This window comes from Salvia hispanica, chromosome 1 (assembly GCF_023119035.1).
Source record: "Salvia hispanica cultivar TCC Black 2014 chromosome 1, UniMelb_Shisp_WGS_1.0, whole genome shotgun sequence".
NCBI classification, from domain to species: domain Eukaryota; kingdom Viridiplantae; phylum Streptophyta; class Magnoliopsida; order Lamiales; family Lamiaceae; genus Salvia; species Salvia hispanica.
The window spans coordinates 32,185,285-32,208,235 of record NC_062965.1 but is presented as its reverse complement, the minus strand read 5'-3'; the positions used below and the strand labels follow the sequence as shown (position 1 = coordinate 32,208,235).

General features: G+C 31.7%; 1 pseudogene; it reads right to left on the bottom strand.

Annotated features, from left to right (window-relative positions):
• Window positions 1-7,215: 7,215 nt before the first annotated feature.
• Window positions 7,216-8,112, bottom strand: LOC125185510 (annotated as a pseudogene).
• Window positions 8,113-22,951: the final 14,839 nt, after the last annotated feature.

Below are 22,951 nucleotides of genomic sequence, written 5' to 3'. Positions count from 1 at the left end.
TGGACGGGAATAAATAATCCAGGAATTCTAGCTTGAAATCTTTCCATGTGTTGATCGAGTCTGGTGGGAGCCTCAGCAGCCAAGTATTAGCCTCCCCCTTAAGGGAAAACGGGACTGCACACAAACGGTATAGTCCTCCTCAGTAGCCTCGTTGGGTCGCTTTTGGATACTGCACAGCTTACTAAACTCGTTTAGGAATTCGTAAAGACATTCATTCCTTCGTCCAGAGAATGTAGGTAAAACACCCAGCACATTTGTCTTGATATCAATAGACCTCTGGCGCTGGTTCGAGACTATGGCATAGGCGGGCTCACCGTCCAGATGTGCGGTGAGTGATCCTATCTCTGGATCGGGATCCTCCAAGTGTGCCATATCCACGTCTTCATCTTCCTCGGTTTCGGAGTGCTCTGTCTCTGTAGACGACTTCGGGTCTTCTCCCCCTGATGAGTTCCACTTCTTTTCACTTTCTGACTCGAATGGGAATGGGTCTACTGTCGTAAACCCTGATCTGGTGGTGATGGTGAATGTCGATTCTTTAACCTGCCACCTGACCTGAGCGTCCTTTGACCCAGACGGGTTACTCCAGTTCCCAAATCGTGAGCCCTTGCTCATAAACTGCCAAGAAAAACAAATAACAGAAATTAAAACTATATACACCAAATCCTCAAACACGTAAATAAATAAGCCATCCATCCCCGGCAACGGCGCCATTTGAAGAGGCTGACTGGGACTTATAAGCTAATGATGGTTAGCGAAAGCGTGTTTCTTAAAAATTAATGAAGAAAACCCTCGGTCCAGGAAATCCGCTAAACACTGGGTCTAGGAACTCAGAGAATCTTGAGCTACCTGTCGTTGGGCACACAATCACTACCTTAACTCCCTTTTCGAAAAACCTCAACCCGCTTTAATTAAGAAAACTAGTACGTGGAAGTAGGGATCGAATCCACAGAGATGAATGCGCAAGTAAACATGTTCAAAGACTTGGGAACTATTTCTTGTTGGCTGCTGCCACGCAATTTTGGGGTTGAGCTTTAATTCCTAGACTTGGTAATTGAAATATTCTATTCTAACACCTAGATCTAGGTAGAAACATTAAAACATGCATATTAATCGAAATGGAGCGAGACAATTACTAGATCGAACGAACAATTTTCTGAATTAACCTAGACCTAGGTAAGCAACTAAATGTGGGACCATTTTCTGAAAAGGTAGAGTACGATTGAAAAGCTGCAAAATAACTAACTAAAGGACTAACTAACAGCGACATCATCTTCTCCAACATTTATCACGAAACAACCAGTTAAAACAGAGCAAGAACGAAGATCAAAGCAAAGAAGACGGAATCAAACCGATAGAAATGAAGAACAGTTAAAACTAAAGCAGATCTACGGCTACTAGACGAGGTAAAACAAGAATACCGAACTTAAACAATCGAATGAAACAAAAACAAGCAGATCCAACCACGGATGCTTAATCCACTCCGGATCCAAGCCATCCACAATAACCAAACATCATTTCTACCTTCAATCCTCACAAGTCTACGTAGATTAAACCGATCTCAAACAATTCCTTGCAAAACAACTCCAACTCAGATCATTCAACAATAATCAGCAAATCAAACCCAAAACAACACGATAAGATAAACGGAACATAAACAGACATATCCATTGCAAAATATGAAATATCCAACGATAGAAACAACACCAAAGTTGAGCCTCGAACAGCGAGAACTCGGCGAGTACCAAAAGTAGACAGAAAATTAAAAGACAATTGTCTCTTCGCCTCCGCAGAGACGGTGTTGCACCCAAACTTCCGATGAAACGAGAACCCCCCTACGATTTCCCCCAAGTGTGTGAGTGTGTAGAGAAAAAGTGGAAAACTAAGCTAGGAGCTGAAAGGTGATGATTCATGTTGATTGCGTACTCCTTTTTATAATGGATAGAGCTTCTAGACTGTTCTTGCAATGCCCATTTTGCCCTTCTATTCAATGCTCTTTTGTCTAGCGCTCTTCCTTGTTCAGCTTATTTCCCTTGCCGGCTTCCTCCACCAGGTAATCTCTGTCTTCTTCCTGGGGTTGGCACCTGGCTCAAAAAGGTTTGTTAGACCCGGGAAATCACAGAATTTATCCCTTAACCAATGCATGAAATTAGCCTTATCAAGTACATAACTCATCAACTTATTAAATACTCTCGCATTCCCCCATTAATTGTCATCGTTTGACTTTGCACGAGTTTTAACAAATATAATGAAAAGTGCGTGGAAAAAGTTAATGAAATGTAAGTCCTACTTTTATACTCCTTCCGTCCACGAAAAATAGACCACATTGTGAATGACACTTGTTTTAATGTGGAATTGGTAAAGTAAGAGAGAAGGAAAAAACGTAAAGAGAAGTAGTGTTAGTGGAATGTGGGGTCAATGTTATTAGTAGTGTTTAATTGTGTTAGGTAGCAAATGTGGGTTCATTTTTCAAACTTTGTCTATTTTTGATGGACAACCAAAAATAACAAATATGGTCTATTTTTCGTGGACAAAGAGAGTATTAATTTTAATATAAAATATGAGAGGAATAAGTTAGGGAAATGTGTGATCCATTATAAAAAATAGTGAAAAATAAGGATGTCAATTATAAGTTATTGAGGACTATGCCACAAATAAATAAGAAGAACTAGCTATATTGAGGAAATTCAATTCCAGCGAAATTATGAAGCAAGAATGAAAAATCAGATAGTGAGCATTATAGTGCCACCATATTTAGAGTGGCGACACACCACTAATCCTAGCTCTTAGATCTATAAGATGGACGCCTAGGATTGAATTGATGAAATAGAATTTATTTGCAGTCTTATTTGTTGGATATTGCAGGCGTGGGTATTTTAGTCAATTCCTAAAAATTTAAATCATAAACGGATTTGGTAATATTTAAACTGCAAATACAACTTAGTAATATTGCAATATTCATAGATTAATACTGCAATCTGGTAAGGTGAAAAACCATTACGAATTATCCAGACACGTAACACTGCAATATTTATAGAGTAGCACTGCAATATTCATAGAGTAATACTACAATATTCATAGAGTAACACTGCAATCTGGTAAGGTAAAAAACTATTACGAATTATACACACGTAACACTGGTAACAGACTGAAAATAAAGAATACATGTTTTTTCCTTCAGCGTTTTTATCTTCTAATTAAATTAAAATAGGCTGCCACGTGGCAGCTTGAGAACCACACGATCTTCAGATCTAACGGTCCAAATTAGCGGTATGGTGTTACAATAAAGAGTTGTCATGTTAATACATCCCTATGCATACATCCCATACTTTTGAAATATATTTGGTTAATATTTATTCTTTTTCTTTATGAAATATTATACTTCCTCCATTTTCTAAAATTAGAAACTTTTGAAACACCATTAATTTTAATGCAAAATTGGTAAAGTAAAAGAGAGACATAAAGAAAAATATTTTGATGGAAAATAAGTCTTATCTCATTAGATAGAGTTTCCTAAAATGGAAAGCTTCTTTTTTTAATAAATGAATCAAAAAAGAAAGAATTTTTATTTTTAAGAAACAGTTGGAGTAGTTCCTAACTCAATTCACTATAAATGCAACAAATTAAAGTCATATATGATGCATTAATAGTAATTATGTTTGCAATTTTGAATTTAACAATTTCATAATTTCGATTTTAATTCTTTGCATTCAACACTTTTAGTTTCCTTAAATTCTTAATTTTGGGAACATTATGTCGAACTTTGATAAAAAAAAAATAATCACTTATTCTTAACTAGTTTATTCAATATTTAAAGCTATATAGTTAATATTTTCTCTTTTTCTTTGTAAAATTATTTTCTTTAAATTCTTAATTTTGGGAACATTATGTCGAACTTCGATAAAAAATTTATCACTTATTTTTAACTGGTTTATTCAATATTTAAAGCTATATAGTTAATATTTTCTCTTTTTCTTTGTAAAATATTAGAATTTTAAGCTCAAATCACTATAATATGCAACAAATTGAGTTTACCGTTTTGAATTTAAGAATTCCATAATTTCAATTAATTCTTTACTTTACAAAATATTAATTTCTTTAAATTCATATTTTTAGAACGTTATAGTCGAATCCCAACAAAAAAACAAATCACATGTACTTAACTCATTTGCTTAATATTTAAAGATACTCCCTCTGTTACACGAAAGAGGTACACCATTCAATTATAGTTTGTCTAACTCAAGATGTTCACTTTACATATTTAGAAACAAATTTCTCTCTCCTCTCTCCTCATTAAAAAATTCAATCATATTTATCACTCTACTTTATCATTTTCAACCACTCCACCTAAAATCATGTGTCATTCAAGTATGTTGACATCTTGAATGGAATGGAGTATATATTTAATATTCTCTTTGTGTCCATTATTTTTCTTGGCTTAACTCACAATAATATTTGACAAATTAAAATTTGATATATAATATACTAATACTAATTGTATTTACTATTACACTTTTTATTTTAAAATTTAAATAATTTAATTTCAATTCTTTACTTTCCAGAATACTAATAATTCTTAATTTTTGTAACATAAAAAAAATTAACACATGCTTTTACGAATCTACTCCCTCTATCTCATTAAAAATGAAATGTTTTCCTTTTTTGGTTGTCCCATTAAAAATGAAACGTTTCTTAAAATGGAAACAACTCTATCTCTACTTTTTCATCTCTCTTACTTTACTCTCTCTATATTTACTCACAAAACAACACTACATAAAATCTCGTGCCAATTCCCAAATATTTCATTTTAAATGGGACGGGGGGAGTATTTAATACTTTAAAGATATACAGTTAATATTTCTCATACTACTACTATAATTTAAAATTTGTACCATACAACTCCTAATAGCAATAGTATCAATGAAACACAAGCAAACTCCACTCACATTGTATCAGAAAAGCAAGTGCCACAAATACAATAGCTTGAAATTTTAAACATACACAACAAAGTGGGTTTCTCACACACACAATCAAACACACTAGATAGAAAATGAGCTTACATGGATTGATAAACATAAAGCGGAAGCGTATATGGATTCAGATTCATGATGTTATTGATGATTCTGAAGTATGGAAATTAGTCTTCCAAGTGACAACGCTCTCTCACAGATTCTCTGTAATCTGTAGAGTCTTGATATTACATCTGGTCAAAAAGGAATGGGATTCTATTGACCTATTTATAGGTTGCACTTGGGGACCATAATCATTATTTAGAAAATAAGTCCCTAACTTTATTATAACTTTAATTTCACCCATAACAAAATTAAAGTTATCCAAAGTAGTATCTGCACAATAATCCTCATACTTTTATAGATAATCGTTTGACCCTATAAGTTATATAACCTTAGTAGATCACGTAATCGGGTCAATCAATAAATAGCCATAAATATTATACAATCTTTAGACTATTATGTTGGACCATATTAAAATGTTCCAACATCTACACGAGGGTATGTCCAACTCTAACGCTCCTAAAGAGTCGTCCCCCTATCCACAAATACAGTGGGGACCTTTGAGAGCCAATGGGGTGGCCGATCGCAAGCCGATGGGGCGGCCGATCGCTCGGCCCTTGCGATCGGCCACCATTGCCAATGCTCTGAGAGTCTAATTATCTTTTTGAGAAGGTACATGAGAAATATACCTTCTCAATTTACCTTTTTTCTTTGGAGATGCTCTTACAAATGTAATGCCCCGAGAATCCAGAAATAGTAACTGATAAAAAGTTGAGAAATAGTAACTGATAAAAAGTTGACAAATATTAAGAATAAATTTTTAATCAAACTATTTTATTAGAATGAATCAAGAAATAGTAGTAACTTACAATGATAATAAGTTGAGAAACATCAAGAATAAATTTTTAATATTAATCTATTTTATTAGAATGAATCATTAAAGTAAGTACTAAAATAATCATGAAATTGTAATAATCATTAGTGAAACAGTAATAGTAATCATCATTAATAAAATATATTATACTATATTCTTAACTCTAATTTTAATTTTTTACATTCTAAAATACTAATTTCAAATTCTTAGTTTTTGTAACGTTACCTCAAACCTCAATAAAAAAAATCACATATTTTAATAATCTATTTAATATTATTAAAGCTATACAGATAATATCTTTTCTGCTAATATTTTTAAAAATTGGACCGTGCTCCTTCTCCCTACTTATATAGAGAATGTCTTCACCGATTTCTGTAAATATAAGGAATATCCCTATAGTCCCAATAAAATAAACGTCCATATTAGCTATATATTAAACACAAACAAACTCCACTCAATGTCAAATCGGGAAAACAAGTGCCACGAATAGGCGTACACAACAAGTGGGTTTCTCTAAGTGGCGTATCTACGTAGGAACAAGGGGGTACAATTGTACCCCCAAAACCTGTAGTTAATAGTATTATACTTAGAGATAAAATCATAATTCAATTATGGCTTAGTGGTCAGAAATGCAGTATTTTGCCCTGGAAAAACATGTTCGAATACTTTCTCCGCTCTTTCTTTTCCTTTAACTTCTTCCAAGACTTAGTATTTATTCAAAGCAATATTTTTCAACTCATTTGTTCAATACACATTGACATACTCATTTGTTCAACTCATTTGTTCAATACATATTTTTCAAATTTTATTTTATTTCATTCATATTTGATATTTGATATTTACTTTGTTCTTAATAATTTATACAATTAACTTTTATATAATATAGTCTTAATAACAAAGTATCTATGTGCATAATTCAAAAAATTTTAAAAAAAGAAAGAGTTTGTTTTTATGAAAAAAATAGGGAGAATATTTAAAAGAATAGAACAATTGTGAAAACAAAACAAATAGAACTAAAAGGATTAGCTAAAATTTGAAACTTTTCACACCCCTGTATCAAAAATCCTGGATACGCCACATGTTTCTCTCACACACAATCAGGCACAATGAGTAGAAACACTCTTATTGAGTACAACGATGCCCAAGCAAACCATAATAATTTAAAATACTCTCTTTGTTCCATTAAATATGCAACATTTGTTTTTCGGCACAAGATTTTATGTAGTGTTGTTTTGTGAGTTAATGAAGAAAGAGTAAAGTAAGAGAGAAGAAAAAGTAGAGAGAGTATTGTTTACACTTTTAGAAATGTTTCATTTTTAATGAGACAGATAAAAAAGAAAATGTTTCATTTCTAATGGGACAGAAGGAGAGTATGACATAGTAGATTCAAGGTTGAGTAAGGTGGTGAGTCTCAATAGCTTTGATGATGTCAATGATCAATGTGAGATTTGAAATGGGATGCTCCACATCTTCATTAAGCATCTCGTATTCTAAGGTGCTTGTCACCAAATCAATGCCATCCTTTGTCTCTATGTGAAATGTAATAACGAAATCTTTGTAAAGCTCCAACAAGTCTCCTTCAATTACCTTAAATTGGATCAGTTTTTTCTCTTCATCAATTAACTGGATCACTTGCTTTTCTTTCTTCACTTTTCCATCTGCATATTGCACACAATGTTTTTGTTTTTATTTAGTACTCCTATTAGTATTCATTAGGGTCAAATAATTTTATCTTTTTATAGCTCCTTTACTTATAAGTTGACATGGGACTAAAAATACTAAAAAAATTAGGTCAATTTATCTGAAATTTAAGTATGCACTTTATAATCAAAGAAAAAGATGTACTACATGAATTGTAGTAATATCTAATTATAATGATGATGTGGAAGAGACACATGAATACATACCATGGATATAATCCCAGAAAATTATAGAACCAACATGACCAAATTCACCCTCAATTGTAGTAATATCTAATTATAATGATGATGTGGAAGAGACACATGAATACATACCATGGATATAATCCCAGAAAATTATAGAACCAACATGACCAAATTCACCCTCATGAAGATAGCATCCTTTTACTATTTCAGGGCTAATTGTGGACATCTGATGTGGCCTGTGCTTTGCAAATTCGTGGAAACATCTCCACCGGCTTTGAATTCTATTGCTGCAACCAATTTCCCATGTAATCCCATCTCAAGGTAAAAATATAGTATGAATATATTAAGAGATCGAAGGCTACACAGATATTCTTCACAATCTTCACTTTATATAGGCGAGGCTCACGTGATTATCCCAATTGTAATATTTTAGTCTAAGTTTCTAAATGTTTTTCCTTTTATTATCTATATAAAAATATTATTTTTTGTAATCGGACTCTATAAAGCTTATGGGGTCCTTTGTAAAGTTTATTTTAAACGAGGAGAGTAAAAGAAATAAAAAAGGAAATATAGATAAAATAGAAGAGATAAATATACAAGTAAGTATTTCATTCGTCCTATTGAAGATAACTCACTTTCTTTTTTGGTTTGTCCCAACTAAGATGACTCATTACTAAAAATGGAAACAAATTTATTTATACTTTATTCTCACTCTCTCACTTTACTCTCTCTACTTAACACACAAAATAAAATTGCATAAAATCTCGTGCCGCGCAAGGAAGGGGTCATCTTCCTTGGGACGTAGGGAGTAATAATTAGTAATTATTTTTTTTTTTTTAGTATAGGACTAATTTTGGTAGATGAACATAAATAGAAAACAAAACTAATTTTTGGTGGACAGTGGAGCATATGACCCATCTCATTTTAGAGAAAAAAAAAAAAGTACTTTCTTCGTCCCACTCAAGATGTCCACATTCTTGAGTGACACAGTATTTTAGAAGGAGTTGTTAGGTGGAGTGATAAGAGAGAAAAAGGTAGTTGAATATTTTAATGAGGAGAGTGATTTATTTTCAAATGCAGAAAGTGAACATCTTGAATAGGACAAACTAAAAATGAAAGGTGGACATCTTGAGTGAGACGGAGGGAGTACCATAAATTAAAGTGTCTATTTTTATTATGAGACGAACCAAAATGCAAAATTGGTCTATTTTTATGGGAACCGCGGGGTATAATTTTCAAAAACTAATACTCCCTCTGTCCCAAGGTAGTTGAGACATTTCTTTTAGGCACAAGAATTAAGAAATTGAGGTGTTAAAGATTAAGGAGGAGAGAAGAAGAGAGAGTAGAGTATGAAAGAAGATATAGTTTTGTGAAAAAAAAAATGACTTAACTACCTTGAAACAAACAAAAAATGAATATGATTCAACTACCTTATGACAGAGGGAATAAATCGCAAGCTTAAATAATTAATATTATGTATATCAAAATGAATATCGAATTGCGTCACATCTTCATAAAGTTTATCGTCAAAAGATGACGAGAAAAACGTTTAATCGCTAGCTTTTCAAACTCAATTCTATCAATAATAAGTTATATGTGCATAGGGATGTATTCATATTTATATAGTAAATATTGTTAAAAAAAAAACACTTGTAGTCCATTGGATTTTGTGATCTAACGGTTAGATTAATGTCACGTGTCATCTAATAATGTAACTTAGCTAGTAATGTACTATTTTAGTTAAATAATGTATTGTTTTAGTCTAATAATGTAGATTAGTATAAAAATGTAGATTACCACAACCATCGAATCCATGGATCCAAGAACTGTGATTTGTGTTGTGTTCGATACTAAAGAGCTGTGAGGACCATAATACACCCCCTATATCTATATACAACAATTTAATTAAAGAGGAAAAAATTTTAGATATTACAAAAATTAAGTTTGTACTCCCTACGTCCCTTCAAATTTGGCAACATTTGACTCGGCACGGGTTTTAAGAAATGTAATAGAAAGTGGGTTCAAAAAGTTTTAAAAATGTGAATGAAAACGAGTTAGTGGAATGCAGAGTCCATTGCCAAAAATGGTAAAAGTGAAAGGTGACAAAGTTTTAGGGACGGACAAAAAAGGAAATAGGTGACAAATTTTCAGGGACGGGAGAAGTATATTATATTAAAATAAAACACGTAATTTTGAACATCATTAAGAAAATGATATAGTGTACATAGATGAGATAATTAAGAAAAACCAAAACTTTGTGATTTAAATTTCAATTTCAATGGAATAAATCAAAATTTTTTTGACGAAACTTTTAGTACTTAGAGGTAAGGTCGTTTATTATCCTTTCGCCATTTTGTGGATATTTCTACCCTTTTCAATTTTTTTGTATTTAAGGCCATATATGTCCATTGTTTTTCTCTTATTCTTTTATTTTCTTTCTCTCGCTTCTATAAATTATGTTTAATTTTTATCATTCAACAATTTTTTTTTTTCTTGGCCATTTATACTTGTTTTGCCTTATAAACATATTTAACATGAATAACATTCTCTAGATCCATTCCTGATAAATTTGACAAAAAATTATTTTATTTGTCTAAAAAAATTTGATACCATCATTTACGGTAAGCTGGAGTAAATTACTTATACAAGAATTTTAATATTTCTTTCCATATAACTCATAGAGAGCTTTATATAATTATTCACACAATTATTCCAACAAGTAGTGTCAGAGCCACTCTATGATGATTAACCGAGAACGACGGAGAAGGAGCATAAACTGTAGAGCGGAAGCGTACCTTGATCCATAACGAATTGAACGGTGGAATTTCTTTGCAGCGGCTATGGATCTTCCAAACGATCAGAGACATTCTTTGCAATAGTCTGTCGAGAGAATACAGAGATATCGAATGTTCTTCTGACGCCTGGGCACCATAACCCTACCTCATATTTATATTAAATATAAACCCCTATATTTTCTATTCGGTCCTTCATCAAATAGAAAATCTCATATGGTATCTACACTTATTTCCATAACAAATAAATACACTTTAACCCAAACTTTAATCTTTAATAGATCACTTTAATTGGGCAACTGAAAGATAGCCATACACATTAAATTAGTCATGTAAAAGCCAAATTGCTAACAATATCCCACCTGGGCAACACATGACACCAAATAAATGTGTACAAACTGAATGAGCGCTCAAATATGATATCATATAGTGTATTCCCGAACAATCTTATTATCAACCATATCGGCATAGGACTAAAGAGTCAGTCACCATATATTTTTTTAAAATTAAACCCATCAGTAATCACATATGCAAACATAATCAACAACGGATCAATTATGGAATGTAGCATGGAAATTTCATGCAAGGTGATCATACATGCCTATTTCCAACTAGTCCTCCCAAAGTGAAATCAAACCAAAAATAATGGACAAAACGTAATACTTTATTTCTGCAGAGAATAACATGAGTTTATAACTTCATGTTCAAAACACAATATAGAGTGTGGCGAAACGAGTTATCCGTGGGTACCCGCACCCGACAGATCGGGTATCCGTACCCGATTTTAGTCAAATTTATTGTCCCAATATCCGCCCCGCGATATACCGGGATTATCCGATACCCGTGTCGGATATCCCATACCCGACATTGCGGGTACCCGTACCTGACCCGAAATTTTAATAAAAAAAATTGAAAACTATAATAACTATCAATGTTCCCAATTTACTTTATTAATATCGATGGTAAACGTTGAATAGATTGAGAATAAAAGTGAGGGGACACTTTATCGCTAGTTCCGGTGAGTTTTCAATTATATGTTCGTTGGAATACAAAAATATTTTAAAAGAACTCTTAGATTATATAAAGTACTTCCAGTGTTCCGCCTTAATAGAGGCATTTCATTTTCTTCACTCATTTTGAAAATATGATAATATAAACACTCTTCTCTACATTATTATCTCTCTCACTTTATTTTTTCTCCGTTCTAACTATTTATTTTTAATTTTTTCAAAATGAGTGAGTATATGGCTATTATTATTTAACTATTTACTTTTGTTTCTCTACTTTAACTATTTGAAACACCTCTAGTAATATGAAATGGGAGGAGTATTAAAAGATGAAATATAATTTTTTGAACAATAAAAAAAAGTGATGAGGAAGGTATTATCAAATATTATAAACAAATAAATATATATTTTATACTCATCTTAGTATTGAAATATACATTGCATATGACTTTTGTCCAAATATTGTTAAAAAAAAGTGATGAGGAAGGTATTATCAAATATTATAAACAAATAAATATATATATTTTATACTCATCTTAGTATTGAAATATACATTGCATATGATTTTTGTCCAAATATTGTTGAGTTTCCACGATTAATTATTTAGTTGACTGTAATGTAATAGAAATGAAAGTACAATTTCTCATTGCTCAACACATACAACATACTCATTTTTTTTTTCAAATTTAACTATCCTCGTGATCTTAAAACAATACTCTCTTCGTTCATTATTAGAAGTCTCATTTAAGTTCGGCATAAGTTTTATGAAGAAATATAAAGGGAAGTGGTTGAGAAAAAATAGTGGAATGTGAAACTGAAACTCATTTTTATATACTTATAATAAAATGTGAGTGCAATGAGTTAGTGAATAGTAAGATGTATGTACTACCTACTATTTATAGTAAAAGTGAACCAGGACTCCTAATGACAGATGGATGGAATATTAATTAATTAAAAAAACAATAATAATAATTATTATTAGTATTTTTTAAATTTTATTTTTATTTTATTTTCAGCACCGGCTTATTCGATTTTCTGGTTCCGCCACCGGTAGTGGGTATACCCGCTACCCGCAAAACTCTAAAACACACTACCTGATCCTGTCCCATTTTCCGTTATCTGTCGGATAGCAGATACCCAATACTCAACAGGTAACGAATCGAGATGGGAATTACATATTACCCGCTACCCATTTCACCCCTAATCAACATATACTTTTACTTTCCGGGTGCTTAAACAACAAAATATTCGTTGTTTATACTTTATAGAGTTGACAAAATCGTTAATGATGAAGATGGCCTACTAATTAGCATGGCCCCATCCGAAACGTTATCTTGTCTAGCATATCACTAGGACGGGTAAATCCACTCAAATTTCCTTATATACTACTCCTATTTACCTATTATTTTGGTTTCCCGTAAAATCAATGACTAATTTTAGTAAATTATTACCTTATTGTCTTTCCTTAAATTCTCAAAACACGTACTACTACTATATATTTATGTTTCTCTAAAATCAATGAATGTCTTTCCTTAAATTCTCGAAATAAAAATTATATACTACTTTGCTTCTGGTAAAATTAGAGAATTATTTTAATATATTCACTAGATGTCTTTCCTGAGATTCTCAAAATAATTGCATATATATTTGTCATTCTTTAAAATCAATGGTGGAACCAGGAATTTTTACACTCGGGTCTAAACCTTTGTTAATAATTATGAAATATTTTTTGGTGTCATCGACATAAACGGTTGTGACATCGATAGTAGAGGAGAGAAACAAGAGATTTACACGATAATGGTTGTTAAAACCTGAAATCAACAGCAACATTTATAGTAGAAAATGCGAGAGAAACTTGAGATATATTCCCTTCCGTCCGCCATTAGGAGTCTCATTTATGGGCGGCACGAGTTTTAAGAAATGTTATGGAAAGTGAATGGAAAAAAGTTAGTGGAATAGGGGACCCACTTGTATATATTAATTTTAAGAGGGAACATCTTTTTTGGTCCACGAACTTTGCCAAAGTATCATTTTAGGTCCGTGAACTTTGAAAATATCATTTGAGGTCCATCAACTATGGGTTAATATCATTTGAAATACTTTTTTACTATTTTCAAGTTTTTCTGGACGAAAATACCCTCAATATCTTTAAGGGTATATATTTTTAATAAACTTATCATATACTCATATTTTTTTATAAATATATTTTCTATATATTTTTGATGAATTTTCTAAATATAATTTGACCTACAATATTATCACTTAATTTTGTGACATGCAAGAAAATATCCTTATTCAATTTTTTATTATTAAAGAAAAGTTTTTTATTCAACCTTCAATATTATCACTTAATTTTGTGACATGCAAGAAAATATCCTTATTCAATTTTTTATTATTAAAGAAAAATTCTTTATTCAACTTTTAATATTATCACTTAATTTTGTGACATGCAAGAAAATATCCTTATTCAATTTTTTATTATTAAAGAAAAGTTGTTTATTCAACTTTCAATATTATCACTTAATTTTGTGACATGCAAGAAAATATCTTTATTCAATTTTTTATTATTAAAGAAAGTTCTTTATTCAACCTTCAATATTATCACTTAATTCTGTGACATCCAAGAAAATATCCTTATTCAATTTTTTATTATTAAGAAAGTTCTTTATTCAATTTTAAAATTCTTTAATATAAAAAATTGAAGAAGCAATTTTACTTGTATGCCACAAAATTAAGTGATAATATTGAAGGTCAAATTATATTTAGAAAATTCGTCAAAAATATATTGTATAGATATTTATAAAAAATATGGGTATATGATAAGTTTATTAAGAATATATACCCTTTAAGGTATTGAGGGTATTTTCGTCCAGAAAAACTTGGAAATAGTAAAAAAGTACTTCAAATGATATTAACCCATAGTTGATGGACCTCAAATGATATTTTCAAAGTTCACGGACGTAAAATAATACTTTGGCAAAGTTTGTGGACCAAAAAAGATGTTCCCTCTAATTTTAAATGAAATGTGAGTTGAATGAGTTAGTGGAAGGTAGGACCTTATTACCATTTATGGTAAAAGTGAACCGGGACTCTTATTCGCGGACGGACTAAAATGGAAAAACGGAACTCCTATTCGCGGACGGAGGGAGTATACACTTATTTTCGTAGACTTAGGAAGAATCGAATTGAATTGTGCTCACAACTGGATATGAATAAATTATAATTATGTAATATATATAAATAAAAATTTAAATTATTAGGGGCGTAAGGGCCTTCATCCTATTTAAAATGGTTTTTGCTCTGTGCCGAACCACAACGTACTATTTTGATCTTATTGTTATGAACAGATTTTTTATACTCGTATTGACTTCATAAATGATTATAACAAAACATATAAACAAGTACTATCGCAAGTTTTTATCACGATCGTTATCCAAATGGCACTGATAGTGTGGTCCAAATAATGGTGTACCTCTAGATCAGGTGTGCATTAACGGTTGCGGATTCCTTAGGTTTCATCCAAAATAAAACCAAAAAAAATGAAAATAAAGAAATGAAATATTAAAAACAAAATTGAAAACAAAAATTGAAAACAAAATTAAATACTAATCTATTACCTACTCGGCAACGGTGCCAAAACATATTGTAAATTAGAGCTTGTATATAAATGTGAAAATGCAAAGTTTAATAAACTGTCTTTAATAATACAATTACTGGCTACTGCAAGACTATAGTTGTAATTGTGGTATCAGGGTGTTGATCCACCGGGAGGTAAAAAAACTATCTAATTGAGCTAAAACATTCATTTTTAGATTACGATAGATCACATAATTATTATTACCTCCATCTCACAGTAGAAGTCTATATACACAAATTTTAAGAAATATAAAGAAAAGAAAATTGAATTTTAGTTAATAGAGTAAGGGTCTCACTTTTATTTATTAGTGCCATAATAAATGTGAGTAGAATGAGTTATATAGTGGAATGTGAGACCTACTTACTATTTTTTATAGTAAAAGTAAAAGTGGACTCCTATTGTGGAACAGACTAAAATGGCAAAAATGAACTCTTATTGTAGAACGGAGGTAGTAACTAACAAGAAGGTTGTAAAGCCACAAAGATAAAAAAAAATTCTCCTAACATGTTTTGGATCATATATTATGAATAATTCCTAAGCAGAATTTCAATTTATTCAATGGTTACAAAGATTGTATTTACTTTATTTTTCATCCTAAAAGTATTAAACATACTTTATAAATTAGAGGAAATTGATGTTAGCTAAACAAATAGCAAGAAATTAATAACCATTAGTTTAACAATCTTATAGATGCGTAGTACTCCATTCACAATTCCTATAGTTGAAATAAGCAATGAATCATAAATTCGTCGTCTAAGTTTTCATCCTAACTTCTTAGTTTTCATAATTATTAACCTAACTGCTCTATACATACTCCATTAAAATTTTAGAATTTATTATACTATTAAAAACAAAACGTTTCTACAATAACAAATATAATAACACATTGAAGACAAGAATTGAACCCAAAGAAATTCATTCATGTCAGTAACACAAGGATGGGATATTCAGGAGAGTATTTAACCATTATACTAAACACAATATATTTTTTAATTTTTTTTAAACCAATAAAATAAATCTATATTATTTTTAAGAAGGCAAATGATACGGATCAGTCCCAAAGCCACAAGCGACGACCACCATGCGCCTGCAACGCAACCGTCCAAGAGACATCTAGACTAGGGCTAATGCAGTTAACTTAATGTAATGAGTCTAGCGTAAGTATAAACTCAATTTTTGGTTTTCTTTATCTTTTCTAAATTGAGAGAGAAAATCGGATCGCATATTTTCGTTATATAAAGACATTTCTCTTTCTGAATATGTTGATTTGTGGATTTTCGATCCATTGACAAAATTATCATAAACTTCCATGATGAAGGAAATGGATAACAAAATATCGTCAGTGCATTTAAAAATGTATATATACTACCAAATATTTAGTTTCGTTTTTATGCAATAAAAAAACCACCGAGCAACATGCCACTGAGTCCTGAATTCTGCAGATACTATGAGATTTCTATACAGCGGCAAATAATTAACCTAACAACACAAGCCGAGAATCTAGAAATAGTACCCGATAGTAAGTTGACAAACATCAAGAATAAATTTTTAATCAATCTATTTTATTAGAATGAATCAAGAAATAGTAGCAACTTATAATGATAATAAGTTGAGAAACATCAGAATAAATTTTGAATATCAATCTATAAAATAGAATGAATCATTAAAGTAAGTAAAATAATCATAAAATAGTAATAATCATTAGTAAAACAGTAATCATCATTAATAAAATAAATTATACTTTGTTCTTAACCCATCTACTTAATATTATATATTTAATTTTTCTTTGCTGTCTTTATAAAATAGTAATATTATTTTTCTTAGCTTACATCACAATAATAATCGATAAATTAATCTTTGATAAATAAGATACCACTACTAATTGTACTTACACATTTTATTTCTAATTTTAATTTTTTACATTCTAAAATACTAATTTCAAATTCATAGTTTTTGCAACGTTACCTCAAACCTCAATAAAAAAAATCACATACTTTAATAATCTATTTAATATTGTTAAAGCTATACAGATAACATTTTTTCTGCTAATATTTTTAAAAATTGGACCGTACTCCTCCCTACTTATATAGAAAATGTCTTCACCGATTACTGTAAATATAAGGAATATCCCTATAGTCTCAATAAAATATACGTTCACAAACAAACTCCACTCAATTTTGAATGGAAAAACAAGTGCCACAAATAAACAAACATAACAAAGTGTGTTTCTCTCACACACAATCAGGCACACTGGATAGAAACACTCTTATTGAGTTCAACGATGCACAAGCAAACCATCATAAATTAAAATATGACAGAGTAGATTCAAGGCTGAGCAAGGTGGTGAGTCTCAATAGCTTTGATGACATCAACGACCATTGAGAGAGTTGAAAAGGGATGCTCCACATCCTCATTAAGCATCTCGTATTCGAAGGTGCTTGTCACCAAATCAATGCCACTATTTGTCTCTATGTGACTTGTAAAAACGAAATCTTTGTAAAGCTCCAATAAGTCTCCTTCAATCACCTTAAATTGGATCAATTTTTTCTCTTCATCAATTAACTGGATCACTTCTTTTGCTTTCTTCACTTTTCCATCTGCATATTGTACACAACATTTTTATTTTTATCAGTATTAGGATTCATTAATGTTAAATAATTATATCTTTACTCATAAGTCGACATGGGACTAAAAATGCTAACAAAATTAGGTCAATTTATCTGAAATTTAGTATGCACTTTATAATCAAAATATATATATATATATATATATATATATAGATATATAGATATAGTTATGATCAATATATATATATATATATATATATATATATATATATAGAGAGAGAGAGAGTTGTGATCAATGTCGAACCAATTTTAAAGACCGAACTAGAGACCAAATTTGGGCCATTAGATCTAGTTTTTTGATGAGATGTGCTGCTGTGAAAAAATTTTCTACTTCATTACTAGCCCATTTTACTTCATTGTATAGGTTTGTTACTTCATTCTGTACCTAATACCTACAATATGTTTTTACTTGCTTCCAGTAGGTTTTGAAATGATTCAACATATGTTTCATTCAAATTCATTGCCGTGGGTTTTTGCTTGATTGACATTTAAAAATGCAATTTATTCAAGTGAGTTTATTATTTCATTCAGGAACGTTATTACTTCATTAGATAAGATTTTTACTTCATTCCAGTAGGACTTCAAATGCTTCTACACATACTTCATTCCAATAATTTATTACATTATTCCATGTGTTTATTAAACCAATATTAGCGCCATGGCGGTGGTGATAGATATTGTAGAGAGAAAGAATGGCACGCGACGGCGAAACCACATTTACGTACTGGAATAAAGTAAAAACCTACTGGAATGAAGTAAAAACCTACTAGAATGAAGTAATATATTCTGGAACAAAGTTAAATCTTCGTAACATGTTAGTATGACTTATTTACCTTCGAATGAATTAAAATAGGCTCGTGATGAAGGCGAAAATAATTTATAAATTTCTGTATCTTATCCATAAAAAACTAGATCTAAAAGCCCTAATTTGGTAGGGTTCGGTGGTTCGGTCTTTAAGAGTGGATTTGTGGATAATGGGACTCTCTCTCTCTCTCTCTCTATATATATATATATAGGGGTGTATTCAGATGAAAACCATAATGTATATTAAAACATCAAACCACGTAAATAATGTACATTATACACACTAATAATGTACATTTTATTCACTAAAAAATCCAATAAGGTCACTAAAGTCATTAGCTACATCTCGATTGTTATGGCAACTCCTATAATCTTGTCATTTCTCTTTCTACTAACAAATCATATGCGTGAATTATGAGTTAACATTCATCAACTTCATCTCCTTCGTATCTTTATCTTCTTCAGCCGATGTACCATCAAATTTCCATTATACTTTTTTCCATGAAGATTTATTATTTGTGATTTATTATTCGTCGTTGTCGTATTCCGGATTAATCTGTTCCATTCTCAATTCTATATTATCGTCGTTGCATATTCCAACTCCAATCGTGTTCCAAATTAATCTGTTCCATTGCCAATTCTATATCATCGTCATTGGCAGCTCCCAACTCCAAAAATGTAATCTAATCCGACACACATTCTACTTCGCACGTAGATAATCAATCATACTCCGATGATGATCTTTAGAATACAAGGTTTGGTTATGTTTTTTTTTATTTGTTTATTATGCTCCGATTCATATATTTGTATCTGTTTCTGCCATTGTCTTCTGTTTTATGAATCTTTCCACCTATATTATTTGATCAATTTTTCCGCTATGTTTCGATTTGGGTTTAGTATGACCCATTTTCGTAGAAGATAGTTGTACGCGTTGTATGCCACGATTTTCTTTATTATGACCTATTATCGTTCTAAATCCAGTAGATGGAAACTTGCCTTTACTTCATCGTTAGTTTTTAGGTGTGTTCTGATTATGAATTATTACAGATTTAAATACACCTGAATGCCCTATAGAGCTTAAACCATTTGTTGGTCGTATCTTCCCCATATTGGACAACGCCACTGAATTGTACTAGAACTATGGTTGTCGTGTTGGTTTTGACACAAGGAAGAATGGTTCAAACAAGGCTAATGATCTCACCATATGGTTTTACATGTTGTGTAACAGAGAAGGTGAACAGAAATTTAGCGATGAACAACCTAAACGACGATGTAAATCGAAAAATGTGGATGTAATGCTCGGGTTGCATTCAAATTCGATTCGGACCATGGTTATGTCATTCAACATTTGAGCGAAGAACACAATCACCCAATGGTTTTGATACAACACCAGAAGTTCATGAGATTAAATCGTCAACTTGATCCAGTTCATCAAAAATTTATTACGGATTGTGCTGGTGCTAATATTGGTCCTTCTCTTACTTTCAAGCTGTTGACTGAATTGATGGGCGGATATGACCCGAAAGAATAGATTAAGTTTTTGGCATACAAAACAATGGTTTTATGTCATGACTCGAATATTGGATTATTTTGACCCAATATACCCACATATTTTCATGACTCAAAACATCGTTTAGCATGACCCAAAAGCATAACTGTTGTTTTTAGTTATTGTTTTTGCATTCTTCTGTCGTGCTAGCTTTTTTAATATGTTTAAAACATGATACCAGTCGCGTATTTGGTTTTTTTAATATGTTCATAACACGAAAATATTCTTCGGTCGTACTACTAATCAGTTTGTTTCATGCGAACATTTTAATCAAATTGTATAAGACATTCTTGTACTAAGTAGTTTTACGTAATGCCTCGAATGTTGGTATATTATGACACAAATTAACCTAACAATTATATGACACAAATATTCATTTATTATGACCCAATGTATCGAGTAATGTTTATCGCATCTTACATATGAAATAGTATATAGTACCAATGATATCCAGCCGTCGTATAAACATGATTCAAAAACAAGAGAATTACAAGCTCTAAAGAAATGAACAAAAAGTTTCACTAATTTTAGTTACGACATAACCATTTGGCGAGATTCGTATTTAGCTATCATATTTTCTACGTTGATCATTTTTTTCTTGTTCTCCTTTGCGTAATGTTTAGATGCCGCCTCTTTATTCAGTAACGCGCTATGATTATTTCCTGCCACCATAAACACACGGTTGTATTTAGCTCTTAAATACTGAAGCACACCTTTGTTTTTAGTCGATAGTCCACAATTCCATTGACCCTCTCTTTCACCCATGTAGACCTCAAGGTGTCTAAGCAAATAAACCCAGCTGTCGTCAACATTGTCTGTCGTTCTCCAACCCATCTTCAACATCTGAATAGGTACGTTGATCACTGATTTGCATTTACTGTGACAACCAATCATTGTTAAATACTTACAAAAAAACGTCCTCTGCAAAACATGCAATATGTTAGTATCAACAACAATTAAGTAGCACTGTGAGGACTAATGTGTCATCCATACCAATGTCTCTGGAATACAACCGTAGGTGAATTGAGCTTTGATTCCTTCCTATAGCCGTGAAGATACTAATCTCCGAAACAAACTAAAAAAATAGTAATATTAATAATGTTTTCGTATGTCATAGATCTGCAATAATAATTTCTACATACTGTATGATAAAACCATGATAGAACCCTATTTAGATCATTAATCAATAAAAGTAAAGAATTATTACACAAGATATACCTTGTTTACTCCAGTATGTGGTGTACCAACACAATTTTGTAACTCATTTATGTTAGTTCTGTTTCCTTGTTTCACGCCGATTCTTCTTGCGAGACCACCCTGCGATTCACTATGTTTGTCGAACCGAATACTTTGGAAAATAGTAGCAAACATCATACTAAAAGAGCAATTATATGAAATATATCAGATATAAGCTAGTCATGGGTTGCAAATATTAGTACGACCAAAGAATACATTAACAATAACCAAAAACATCAACTATGCTATTGGGTCATACTAATCATATATTTGAGTCATGGAAACATATGGTTATATTGGGACATAATAAGCTGGAACTGGGTTATACGACCAAAGTATACGCTACCAATAACCAAAAACATTAGTTATACTTTTGGATCATACTAAATGAGGATTTCAGTCATGGAAACATTTGGTTTAAATTGGGGCATAATAAGCTGGCACTGGGTCATACGACCGACGAATACACTAATAATAACCAAAATCATCAACTACGCTTTTTGGGTCATACTAAACGAATACTTGGGCCATTGAAGAGGTTTGGCCTTTTTCCTTATGGAACAAAAAACCACAATTAAATACCAAAGTTCCAAAATCGATACAAAGCTACATGCATCCAAATCCTAGAAAATGAAATCGACATACCTTTCGGTGCTTTTGGGATCCGCGGAATCTTCTTCTTCACGTTTCCTCTCTGATACACTACGTGCCGAACAACCAACTAGAGTGAAATTTTTTCCTGATTTAGTCAAATTTAAGCCAAGCGTTGAACAAAATCTTACTAACCTTTTCCGTCATGACTAGCGAATCCAGATGCTCGAGTGTCCACCATTGTTGAAGTAGGCTTTTGGTTCACCGTCTTCGCCGATTCAAAAGTCGTGGAGGAGTCGATTTTGTGGAGGAGACAACGATTTTGTGGAGGAGACGACGATTTTGAGGCGGATACACTTTGATTTGGAGGAGACGACGAATCCGTGGAGGAGACGACGATTTTGAGGGGCCGAGACGATTTTTTGTTGAAAGATTTTTTGTTGATTTGGTGGTAGAAGAAGAAGATTTGAGGGAAATTGGAGAGTTTTTGTTGAAAGAGAGTGGAATAGAATGGCATGTGCAGTAATTACTCCCAAATCCCAATTAATCAGCGCCTAAAAAATGGAACGACGGTTACTAATATTTTTTATTCCTAAATTACCCCTAACATGACACGAATCGGTCTTATTATGACCCATACAAAACGAGGAGTCACTCCAGATCTTAGCCATTAATCTCCAGATCTCACGGTCTAGATATGGTCTATATTTCTATACTTATGGACTGATTTTGGTAGATGAGGACCCCATATATATATATATATATATACTTTTCCTATATTTGATGCTTTTTCCTTCTTAATCTCCACCATTCATTATCAAGATCTAATGGACGAGATTAGGGCCTGATTGAATTAATTTTATTCATTAAAAAATAGGTGAAGGGCTTTTAAGGGAATGACAAAATCGTTGGTTATGGTAAGTCCATGATTTTTCCCCC